Source organism: Physeter macrocephalus, chromosome 12 (genome assembly GCF_002837175.3).
Source record: "Physeter macrocephalus isolate SW-GA chromosome 12, ASM283717v5, whole genome shotgun sequence".
NCBI classification, from domain to species: domain Eukaryota; kingdom Metazoa; phylum Chordata; class Mammalia; order Artiodactyla; family Physeteridae; genus Physeter; species Physeter macrocephalus.
The window spans coordinates 32,305,973-32,319,066 of NC_041225.1; the positions used below are offsets into that span (position 1 = coordinate 32,305,973).

Here is a 13,094-nt window from a genome sequence, read left to right on the forward strand (position 1 = left end):
CATGCCGCGGAGCGGCTGGGCCCGTGAGCCATGGCCACTGAGCCTGCACGTCCGGAGCCTGTGCTCCGCAAAAGGGAGAGGCCACAACAGTGAGAGGCCCGCGTACCGAAAAAAAAAAGAAAGAAAGAAAAATAGAGTGATACATTGTATGTTATCTTTTGTGTAAAAAGAGAAATAAGAAAATACATACAAATCTGCTTATTTTTGCAAAATCACAAGAAGGGTAAACTAGGAACGAATGAAACCACATTTAATTACCCACAGGGGTGGGTAGGAATGGAGTGAAAGGGAAAGGAAAGAGAATGATATTTCTCTGAATATACTTTTTCTGCATAGTTTTGACAAATTTTTGGAACTTTGTTAATGCGTCACATGTTGAGTAACTAAAATTCCATCAATATGAATGGGGAGGTCACCACCCCTAAAACTGAATAAAACCAAAACAAATAAACTGAACTATATATCAAATCGATAACATAATCGCATAAGAAAAAGGAGGGAAAAAAAGAACTAATCCAAGTAGCTTTGAATGCAGTACTTTGACTTTATACCCTTTGTATAAACACAAAAAGAACTGCAAAGAATCTTTAACTTTACTTAATAATTTTGTGGTTGGTAGAGATATGAGTGTAACAATTCTGAGACAATTTTTGTGTATCATAAGACTGAGAAAATGAGATATTGTTAGGAGCCAGAGTTTTCATTGTGGGAGAAAGGAGGCATAAGTAAGGAACAGAGAAAGGTGAGTGTATTAGTTTCCTAAGGCTGCTGTAAAAAGTACCACAAACTGGGTGGCTTGAAACAACAGAACTGTTTTGTCTCCCAGTTCTGGAGGCTGGAATTCCCAGATCAAGGCGTCAGCAGGGTTGGTGCCCTCTGAGGCTGTGAGGAGATGACTTCTCCCCTAGCTTTTGGTGGTTTGCTAGCAATTCTGGCATTCCTTGGCTTATAGAAGCATAGCCCTCATTTCTGTCTTTGTCTTCACGTGCTGTTCTCCCTGTATGTGTCTCAGTTCCCCCTTTTTAAAAGTGGATAGATAAATCCACTTTTAAAGTACTTACTGCCATAAGTATGCCAGTCATACTGGATGAGGGCCCACCCTAATTACTTCATCTTAACTTGATCATCTGCCAAGACCCTTTTTCCAAATAATGTCACATTCACGGGTACTGGAGTGGGGGGCGGTTAGGACTTCAACCTCTTTTGTGGGCACACAGTTCAATCCATAACCGTAATGAAAAACCTTGTAGTGTTGGATTGGGATGAGAGATTTCAGAATGAACTCATGCTTTAAAAAATCAATTTCCAAGTTCAGTCCCTATGTCACCTCAGCAGCAACGAGCACAGGTGATGTCCAGATCTTGGTTTCTAAATGCTGTTCTCCACCAAAAGGGACAGGACTCCTTGGATAAATGGGTGACTCTAGGGCTGGGAGGGGAAAAGCACAAGATGAGCCTGGAACTTTTTGTTATGCCTGAAAGTAAGGGAGGGTGTGATATAGGAACGGTGGGGACATGTCAAAAAGACGTTGAGCAAGTCCACTTGAAGAAGATGGCCCTGGCCAAATCTGGGACCATTTGAGCAGCAAAAAGAATGATGACAATGATGGATTATAACATATTGAATCAAAAAGAAGGCATGAGTCCACCGTGATCCTAAAAATGAAACCAACATACAAATAAACTGGGGGAGATGGGAAAGCTCTTCTTTACAGTAGAAGGATGACAAATGTGGAAGAGATGTGAGAGTTAGAAAACAAACCTTCTGCAACCATCGCTGAGTAATTGATTCAAACGAGAATATTCAAACCATTGAGCAAAAGATCGTTGGGTAAACAGATATTTACAGTCTCAAAGTATCTCCCCAGAGATTATTTAGTAATTACAAAGAGAAAAGATAGATATCTTTATGGTAGAGAAATGCAGTGGAGAAGGTAGAGCGCACTGCCCGCCTTTACCAGTGGTTAAGTAAACGTCAACAGTGATGACACACTCTGACAGCAGGCACCTCCTGCTGTAACCCGCTGAGAAGAACACAGTGGCACTTATGCACCCGTCCTGCCAAAACTGAGACATCCAAATCAAATCTTGAGGAAACAATCCAACAAATGCAAATTGAGGGAGGTTCTCAAAACAGTGGGTTTGTATTCTTCAAATACATCAGTCATGAAAGACAAAGAAAGGCGGAGAAATTTCCAGATTAAAAGAATGGGATTTTTTTTTTTACAGGAGCTTAGACATTTACCCTAAAATTTACATAGAAGTAAAAAAGATCCTTGACTAGGTAAGTCATCTTTAAAAAAGGAAAGCAAAGAGGGAGGATTTACCCTACCAGAAGTTAAGACCTACTACAAAGCCACTGTTATAAAAATAGCCCCAAAAGAGACCAATGGACCAATGCAATACAGCAGAGCACTTAGACAGACTCATGCATATTTGCAAATTTAATATAAGATAACTTGGCATCACTAATCAATAGGGGAAAGATAGATTTTTTTTAAAAGGTAAATGGTATTGGGAAAACTGGCTCACTATAAGGAGAAAAATAAAACTGTTCCTTACCTAACACAACATAACCTATTCCAAAGATGCACTGACATTTTACAAAAGAGATATCTGAAAGGCAAGCAAGCATACGCTGTTAAACTCATCAATAACCACAGAAAAGGAAACCAGAATAACAAAAGGTTGGTTTCCCACAGCAAAGGGCTGAGTGTGCCGAGAGCCAGGGAGGGGAGAGGCAGGAAGCAGGTAGAGGCCCCTCGAAGGGTGCAGTGGGAGTGGGAACTCGTCCAGCCGTCCTCTGGATTGAGTTGGAAATTCTTACGCTGGTTCCTCAACCCGATTCTTAAATTAGGTTAATCTTGTACATGACTCAGCAATTCCACCCCTGGACACCCACAGGGACTTTCTTTGTGGCCTTGTTTGTGGAGGCATCTCTGGGGAACATCATGATTGATTGATCCCAGGTCTAAAGAGGTCAGACCAGATTCTCAAGGAGCCAGATGAGGGCACTAAAGTCATGTTAAAAGACTCAGTGTCCAACCTGAAGACGCTCCCACTGGCCAAAGGTGGGATGCTTCGAGTACCAATAATGATAACAACCACAGTGGAAACCAATTGAACGTGTTTATATTCATGAGTTCATAATGATGCCAAAAAACAAGCAAACAAAAAAGGATTGACTGCTTTTAGACAGTACTAGGAAACTGCTTCATTATTCTGAAAGCAGATAAATAAAGGGAAAGAGTCAAGTAATTATTGTGCTTTTCTGAAATGAACTGTACTTCAGAGTTAAACCAAATAGGTGATGAAGGAACATTTCTCTTTATATATATATTCCAACAAATACACAAAGAAAGAATGATAAAAATTAAAATATCACTGTTATGGACTGAATTTTGTCCTCCTGAAATTCATACATTGAAGCCCTAACTTCCAGTGTGAGAGTATTTGGAGACGGGGCCTTTAATTAAGGTTAAATGAGGTCATAAGGGTGGGGCCCTAATTCAACAGACTGGTGTCCTTATATGAAGAGGAAGGGATGCCAGAGATCTCTTTTTCGTCAGGCTCACAGAGGAAAGGCCATGTGAGGACACGGCAAAAAGACAGCCATCTGCAACCACGTAGAGAGGTCTCACCAGAAACCAACCCTGTGGCACCTTGATCTTGGACTTCCAGACTCCAGGACTGTGAGGAAATAACTTTCTGCTGTATAAGGCCCCCAGTCTGTGTTAATCTTTTATGGCAGCCCAGGCAGACTAACACAAGCACCAGATTGCAACCCCTAATGACTTACGGATCTGGGCAATGATCTCCAATGGCTGACACCACCAAAGAGAGAGAACCAGACAAACACACCTCCTGATGGTACCACCTAGGAAGTTGTCCAGACAAAACAAACAAAAAAACCCACAAAACAACTGGAGTCTGTTAGATCTAACTAGTAATTTACAGGAAATACCAGGGACAGAGGAACATGTTAACCAACACCAGAAGGATGTAATCAGCAAAACCCACAGTGTAGGAAATTTGACAAGATTTTTTCCTTGCAAAAAATTGCAAGGAAAATAAAATAGAGGAAACCCCTCTAGATTAGAAGCGATTGAAGAATCATAGCAAACCATCACAATGGATGGACCTCATTGATCTCAATTCAAACAAACAAATTTTAACCCCCCAAAAATTTTAAGACAAAAACTATGAATACTGACTAGGTTTTTAATAATATTAAGGAGTTATTTTTAATTCTGTTCTTGTGCAATAATAGTTTTATTTTTTCTACAGACATTTATCTGTTAAATATATAGACTAAAATATTTGCAGGTGAAATAATATGTGTGGGATTTGATTTGAAATAATCCAAAGAGTTAAGAAATGGGAGGAGGTACAGATAAATAAGACTGGCCACGCACTGGCAATAGCCGAAGCTGGGTGATGGATATACAAGGTGCTATATTATTCTCTCGACTGTTAGAAGCTGGAAATTTTCTGGAATAAAAAATTGTTTTCTTGAGTACTGAGTATTTTTAAAAGTGAAAAACATAATGAGATTTTCTCTTAGGTAAATTAAATATATAATACACAAAACAAAACGCATTTTACAAGAGTACTAACAAAGCAATATACATCTAACGTGTAGAGGAGTTGTTGTCTGGAGGGGAGGGAGGAACGGGAGTAGGGTCTGGGGATAAAGGGAATTGGTTCATCATTTAAATAAACCTGGAGGGCTTCCCTGGTGGCGCAGTGGTTAGGAGTCTGCCTGCCAGTGCTGGGGACACGGGTTCGAGCCCTGACCTGGGAAGATCCCACATGCCACGGAGCAACTAAGCCCATGTGCCACAACTACCGAGCCCATGTGCCACATCTACTGAGCCTGCGCTCTAGAGTCTGCAAGCCACAACTGCTGAGCCCGCGTGCCACAACTACTGAGCCCACGTGCCACAACTACTGAAGCCTGCGTGCCTAGAGCCTGTGCTCTAGGGCCCGTGTGCCACAACTACCAAGCCTGAGTGCTGCCAACTACTGAAGCCCGCGTGCCTAGATCCCGTGCTCCTCAACAAGAGAAGCCACCACAATGAGGAGCCCGCGCACCGCAACAAAGAGTAGCCCCCCTTCGCCGCAACTAGAGAAAGCCCGCGTGCAGCAACAAAGACCCAATGCAGCCAAAAATAAATAAAAATTTTTAAAAATTATAAATAAATAAATAAAGCTAGAGAGGGACTGAGGAGTACGTTTAGTGCCATCCTCTGCACCTCAGGTCCAAGGACAGAGAAAAATTGGAAGATGGAAAAGCACAAGGATACACAAAAAATGACTGTAGCCCCACTACCAGAAAGAAGCATTGCTCACATTTCTGTGTTTCCTTCTAGTGTTTTTTCTATACCTATAGAAAACTACCCTCTCCTTTCCACTCATTCTCAGGCTTTGGAGACACCTAGAAATGGGTTAAAATTCTGGATTAACCATTTTATGAATGGTGTTATCTTGGACAAGTCGTTTTCTCTTGTCCCACTTTTGTTTTCTCATTCTGAAAAGTTGGAACCATCACAAGCAGCCTCTTAAGGATAGGTGATGATGGGACGAGAAAGCATCTAGAGGTTCCCTGGGGTGGTTCCCACTGGTATTTTGCACAGCTCTGTGCAGAGGCAGTGATAAATATTTGTCAAACTGAATGGGCTGAAATTACGAGACAGCCGGACCTCGCGTGTGTTTTTTCATCTCAAAGCCTCGTGTTGAGACACATCATGTTTTTTCCTGTGATTCACTCTCAGTTCCACGTGCAGGGAAAAGAAACTCCCTCTTTGGGGTCACCCAGTTCACATGGTGAGAGACCCCAGAAATCTCTTCTCATCATTTGCAGTATCTCCCAGGGAAGAGTGCAAAGATGTTGAAGTTGACAGAAATATTGCAAGAAGTATTGCAAAAGGCTTCCTGGCTGCTAGCAGTGAGGGTGTTCAGTCTCTGGGGCCCAGAGGTTCCCAGGTGGTTTCTGGCCTTCAGAGTCTGGCTTACAGGAGCCACCTGGAAGCCACCACACGTGGTAACGTGTCCTTTCTCTGAAACGTCACTGGGTGGCTGGGCACAGAGCTGGGGGTCCCCCCGGGGGCTCCTGTGCAGCAGCACTGGGCTCACTAAAGGTCCAAGGAGTCCCGGGAATGTTTTCGGTTCTAGTGTTCAGCATTTGTTGTGAGGAGAAATCATGCGCTCTACTGGCATTTGTGAATCTGGGACTTTTAGAGGTTTCTAGAATGCAGGCCTCGTGGGTCTCAAGGGCCTACCTGACTCCTAGCCAGTCTGGATCCTTGTTCTTCCTTAATCCTTCCAATGATACTGCAGAAGCAGAGCAGGGATTTGGGGCTGTGTTTTTCACACAGGTTTTGGTCTTAGGGGGACACACCCACACACACAGGAGCACAGGGCCCTCAGCAGGCATCTATGCCTCTCCTCTGCCTTCACAGACCAGGAAGCCCTGTCCGGAGAGGTCAAGGGACCTGTCCAGGGTCACGCAGAGGAGAGTCAGTTCATGCCGCGTGGTTCCGGCTTTGGGGTTAGGAGAGAAAAGGTGAGATCATGAGAGCAAACCTAAGAGGGCTCCTCCTCCAGAAGCCCAGACTAAAATCTCAGAGGAAGTCACAGAATCAGAAACCTGGCTCCTGGACAGACCTTCCTGCTCTTCCAGGCGCTGGGGGGTGGGGGCAGGGCAGAGGGGTTAAGAGCTCAGACTCGACCTAGATGCACCCAGGTTCCAGCCCTTAGATGCATTTACTGGCTGCATGAATGTAGGGAAGTTACTCCACTCTCCGTTTTGGTTTTCTCCTTATTGAAACCTATCCCCCTGCAGAGTTGTTGTAAAGATTGAACGACTCAAGGCAAAAAGTGCCTGCCCAATGGTAGGCCCAATGTGAATGCATGATCACTAGGGCCCACAGTACTGCGGGGAGAGGCAGGGGTGCAGGCCCTGACTCCCCACAGGTGACTCTGTCTTTGGGGAAATCTCGCAGCCTGTCTCCCAACCTGTAGCCTCAGGGTAAGGACACTCATTGCACAACGAGGCAATGTGGGTGGAAGCACTCTGTGGAGTGCCGAGCACAGGCCAGGGCCCAATACAACGATTGCTATTACAAAAAATCTGGTCCAACACCATCAATTCAAGGAGGAGGTCAGAACACGCCACCCCAAATATGCCACTCTGGCATATCGCCCATTTTGAGTTAAAGACACTTAAAAAAAACAGAAGACACAAGAAGAACACCCTGACTTTCCTTTTTTTTTCTTAAAAGCAAGAGATGAAATTCCCATGTGAAAGATGTCCTCCCTACACCAGAGAGACAGTAACATGCTTATCATCAAGAATGGTCAGTGAGACCACAGAATTCTGTGCCTTGTTAAAATAACTCTTATCTTCCTTTAGCCTACCCACTTATTTTAGTTTCTTTTCCACCATTGCTTCTCTCTGTTTTACCTCACATAAAAGCACAGAGATTTTGCCACTTCTTTGGGTCTTCATGTCCTTTTGAGGGCTCCTATGTCACACAAAACTTCTGTTAAATAAATCTGTATGCTTTTCTCCTGTTGATCTGTCTTATGTCAATTTAATTCTCAGGCCAGCTGAAAAACCCTAGGAAGGTAGAAGGAAGACCTTGCTCCCCTACACAAGCAAAGCCTCAGAAGGTCCTGGGTCTACTTTCCATGGAGCCTCCATCTGGCTGGTATTTATCTGCCTCCCCCGTCTGTCTGATTTCAGTCTGAGAAGTCAATTCAAGCCCTAAGTCAGCCCATCCTTCTCACTGAGCTTCCCTCAGAGTTTCAGCCCGCCTGGGTCACGTGTGCCTGGGGGCAAGGCAGAGGCCCTGGCTAGGGTGTGACAGCACCAGGTCACACAGGCAGGGTCCCCACCGCAGGGCACCGGCTGGAGCACCGGGAAGCTAAGCTGATAGGGATGCTGACATCTGAGAACTCCGGAGCTGGAAGCAGGCTGGTCCAGATGCTCACGTTGTTGATAGAGAAACTGAGGCCCAGAGCGAAGAAAGAACTTACTCAGGGACACGTGGCCCTGGTGGCCACACCGGGATTGGAATTCTGGTTTGCAGTTCTATACTCTTTCTCCCACACCCTGCCCTTGGAACGAATATTCCAGTAAGTGCAGGCTTTGATCTGGACATGTTCATTCTGAGCTCAGAAATACAAATGCTTAATCCTCTGTAACATTCTTGGTTACGGTCTTGTTTTTTTTTCTTTTTTTTCTTTTTTTTTCGCCACATTGCGGCATGCAGGAGCTTAGTTCCCTGACCAGGGGTGGAACCCATGTCCTGTGCAGTGTGTGGAAGCACGGAGTCTTAACCACTGGACCGCCAGGGAAGTCCCTTGGTTAGGGTCTTGAATGCAGTTCAAGGAGTTAACTCCTGGGGGCAGGTGTCATAAACCCAGAGCCATCTTCAGTGTTAAGTATTGCTCTGGCCTGTAATTTCTTATTTTTAGTAACACTGAATAGCACCCCCAGGCTGTGCTGGAGCCCACTGATTACTGGAGGGCTTATTAAGGCCACAGGTCCTGGGAACAGTAAAGGGAAATCAAAACGAAAATCACAGTCTCTCCGGAGCACAGGCCTTTATTAAATCCCAGTCTACTGGTAACATTTCAGGATACAAAGAGATTTTTGCTCTCTTTTGGAACTGTGGGAAGATTTAAATCAACAGCCTTTTGTTGAGTGTCGCCTATGGTGGATAGTTTGGGATGACTGAACTTCAGCCTCGTGGGAGAATCAGACAGCATACATTTGAAAAGCACTTTACAGTTTACAGAGCCTATTCATGTTGTCTCAGTTAATCCATACCACAGCCCTGGGAGGCATCAGACACTCAGAGAGGTAAGGCAATTTGCCAAGTATAGGCCAGCAAGAGGAGAGGCCAGGATTAACCCCAGGTCTTCTGCTTACAGATTCAGGGCTCTTCATACTATATCATGCAACACACAGATACAGTGAAATTGTTAGGAGACATAGGCCGGAGAACCTAAAAAATTTATTATTATTATTTTGTGAAAACCTCTTGGAGGGATTAGCATTTGATATAGGTCTTTAAATGGCTATGATTTTTTTCCTTTTTTCCTATTTTAATAGGTCATTGTAGATTATTTGGAAAGTGTAATAAAATGCAACAAACAAAAGATTGATAATCCTGATACAGAGGTGCTGCCTCTATAAATCATTTACATTGCTCCTTCCAGTTTTTTCTTTGTGTTTTTTAAACTAGTTGAAATCATACTCTCTATATAGCTTTGAATTGTCTTTTTTTCCCCTTTAATGTACATTTATCACATTCACTTTGAATGGGTTAAACGCCAGTGGGTCTGTGATTAGGGAATTCTGGACTAAGAACATAGCTGGAGGGACTTCCCTGGTGGCGCAGTGGTTAAGACTCCACGCTCCCAATGCTGGGGGCTTGGGTTCGATCCCTGGTCAGGGAAATGGATCCCACATGCATGCCGCAACTAAGGAGCTGGCGAGCTGCAACTAAGGAGCCTGCTGGCCGCAACTAAGACCCAGCACAACCAAAGAAAAAAAGAAAAAAAAAAGAAAGAACGTAGCTGGAGAAAAGGTGTGGGGACAGGGAAACGAAGGGCGTATTCAGGAAACGGTGAGTAATTCTTCGAGACTAAACTTGTAACTCTTTGATGAGCTGAGGTTTACCAAGGAATCTAGAAAGACCTTTAATATCAGATGGTGGAGAGCCTTGAATGACACGCTAAGGAATCTGTAGTTTATTCTATTCTCATTAAACAACAATACACTTTACACTGTACATATTTAGAAAAATACAAATGAGAACATTCAGAAATAAGTCACAATCTGTGCAGATGTAATTGCTATTAATATTTTGAAACATGTATAAGCTTCCAATTTTTTTTCTGTACACATATTCCTTTTTCCCCCAAACAGGGACATAAAACACAGATTCTTTTCTAATCTGATTATAATTCCATTAACATCTTTCTTGGTCATTAAAAATTCTTTTGCAATAATGGTTTTTAAACATTGTATGCACCGGAACTCTGGTTTTAAACAAAATCCTACCAGGAACCTCAAAGGCCAAAAGGGATATAAGTAGAACTACTGTGATCAGAACATGCGTGGGAGCCCTGATGCCCACCTGACCCTGTAAGACACCCTGACCCCGTTCTGAAAAACACTGTTGCATGATGTCATTTTTATGGCTGCAAGGTAAGAGCATAGCATCACTTAATCAGCTTGCTCAGTTGTTTCCAATTTTTCCCTTTGTAAATTGATACTACATTCTTTGAGCACATCCCATAATTATTTCCCAGTGAAGATTTCTGAACACGGGCTGTGACATAATCAGAGCTATTAGTGTGAATGCCAAATACAGTAAAATCTTACTTAACTGGAATTCAGCTAACCACAATCCTCAATTAACCACTTTTCTTTTGCTCAACTTTGGGAACATAAAGGAAACTCTCTACCTCCCTCCCTTTTCTTCTCTCTCTCTCAAACACATACACAAGCACACATGCACAGAACTATGAAATAGGGATACAGTTAACAAATATATGCAATCACTGTACTCTGAAAACTATGAAACATTACTGAGAGAAATTAAAGATGAGTGCAAATGGTGAGATATACCATCTTCATGGGCTGGAAGATTCAGTATTGTTAAAATGCCAATTCTCCCCCAGATTAATCTATAGAGTCAACACAATGACATTCAAAATATTAGCGGGGTTATTTTGAAAAATTTAGTAAGCAAATTTTAAAATTTATGTGGAAATGCAAAGCATGTAAAATAGCCAAAACAACATGGAAAAAGAGCAAAATTGGAGGCCTTACCCAATCCGGTTTCAAGACCTACTATAAAGCTGACAGAAATCAAGATAGAATGGTATTCAAGTAAAGGTTGACATATAGACCAATGGAACAAAACAGAAACTCCAGAAATAGATCCACACATATATGTGGTCAATTGGTTTTCCAGCAGAGGTGCCAAGACAATTAAATGGAAGAAAGGACAATCTTTTCAATGAAAGGTGCTAAAATAATTGGTGGCTATATGTACAAAAATGAGCTAAAACTATAAACCTTTAAAAAAAATAGGAGAGAACCTTAGTGACCTTGGGTTAGGCAAAGATTTTAAAAATAGGACACATAAAATTTTAAAAATCCATAACTGGGACTTCATCAACATTGAAAATGTCTGCTCTTTGAAAGCACAATTAGGAAAAAGAAAAGGCGGGACTTCCTTGGTGGTGCAGTGGTTACGAATCCACCTGCCAATGCAGGGGACACGGGTTCGAGCCCTGGTCCGGGAAGATCCCACATGCCGCGGGGAAACTAAGCCCACGCGCCACAACTACTGAGCCCGTGTACCACAACTACTGAAGCCCACGCACCCTAGAGCCGATACTCTGCAACAAGAGAAGCCACCACAATGAGAAGCCCGTGCACCGCAACGAAGAGTAACCCCCACTCGCTGCAACTAGAGAAAGCCCGCGCACAGCAATGAAGACCCAACACAGCCAAAATAAATAAATAAAATAAATTTTTTAAAAAAAGAAAGAAAGAAAAGAAAAGGCAGGGCACAGACTGGGAGACTATGTCTGCAAACATACACAAAATAAAGGACTTATGTCCACAATATGTAATGAATTCTCAATATTAAGACAAGACAGTTAAAATTAGGCAAAAGATCTGAACATTTTATCAGAAACACTGATGCCCAATAAGCACATGAAAAGATGTTCAACATCATTAGTTGTTAGGCAAATGCACATTTACACCAAATGGAGATACCACTACATATCCACTGTAGAGGATAGAATTTAAAAGACTGACAATGCCAAGTTTGGCTAGAACGTGGAGCAACGGGTTAGCATTTATTTACAAAGTTAAACATTCACTTACCATATGACTCAGGAATTCCACTCTTGTGTATTTTTCAAGTGAAGTGAAAATATTTAATATATGTCTACACAAAGATCCGTAAGTGAATATTTATAAGAGCCTTGTTCAGAGTAGCCAAAAACTGGAAACAGTTCAGATGTCCATTGACTGGTAGATGGATAAAGAAAAATCTATACCTAAATGGACTACTACTCAGCAATTAACAGGTATAAACTACTTATACATGTAACAACATGATGAATCACAAAAGCATTACTAAGTGAAAAAAGTCAGATGCAAAAGACTACATTCTATATGCATTTATATGAAGTTCTAGAAAAGGAGGATCTGAAGTGGTGATAGCAGATCAGCCATCGCTAGGGGTTCGGGGATTGGGGATGGGGATTGACTGCAATGTTCTAAATCATATTTCTGACAGCAGTTGCACTACTGAAGACATATGTCAAAATTCATCATGTAGACTTAAAATTGGTGAATTTTATTATAAATAAATTATACTTCTACTGGCATTTGGCTTCATCTTTGTTCACTTTTTTGTCATTCTTCTAGCCACTTAGTGGTTCACATTTAATGGTTCAGATTTGCAATGTCTGCTAAGTGTCAAGAATAGAGTTTGTGTTTCTTGTTATTTTCCTTGGTTTTTTTTGAGCGAAAAAAGAAGTGGGAACACCTTTCCTTCACCATTTTAAACTTGGAAGTCTTACAGATGATATTAAAAACCATGGACTGGAGCTATCCCTATTTCTTAATTATTAATTTACATTTTGAGACACTACTACTGAGTCCCTACCATGATAAATAAGGACTGAGATCTCCCTCACCTTCCCATTTCCACTTCCCTATCCCCCCAACATAGTTATAGTCGGGACATATTTAATTATGATTGTGCAAATGTCATTCACTAGAGCATCACTCGAACTCTCTGCCCACCCCAGAACACCTTAGTTATTCAGTCCTTCACTTTTACTGGAGTTACTCATTTTCCCATGTGCCTGATTTTCTACACATTTAATTTTTCCTAATATCCCAATAAAGCCTGCTTCAGTTCTATTAATAATGTTTTCTGTAATCTCAAATTTATCATATTCATCTTATTCCTAGAGACCTTCTTCTCAGAGCCTTCCTTCCAAGTTCTCCAATTTAAACTGTATGCCGTACCAATGTCAACCAGAAAT

The 13,094-nt window shown here is 42.2% G+C and overlaps 1 long non-coding RNA gene across 4 annotated transcripts in view; it reads right to left on the reverse strand.

Moving 5' to 3' along the window:
* Window positions 1–13,094, reverse strand: part of LOC114487364 (uncharacterized) — a 74,071-nt gene that overhangs the window by 43,665 nt on the left and 17,312 nt on the right. The window contains exon 3 of one of the 4 annotated variants that reach the window (XR_003682401.2): window positions 11,896–12,066. The exons of the other annotated variants lie outside the window; for them this stretch is intronic. This is a non-coding gene — a long non-coding RNA (uncharacterized lncRNA). Of the gene's footprint in view, window positions 1–11,895; window positions 12,067–13,094 lie in introns of those variants that run through there. 4 annotated transcript variants of the gene reach the window in all.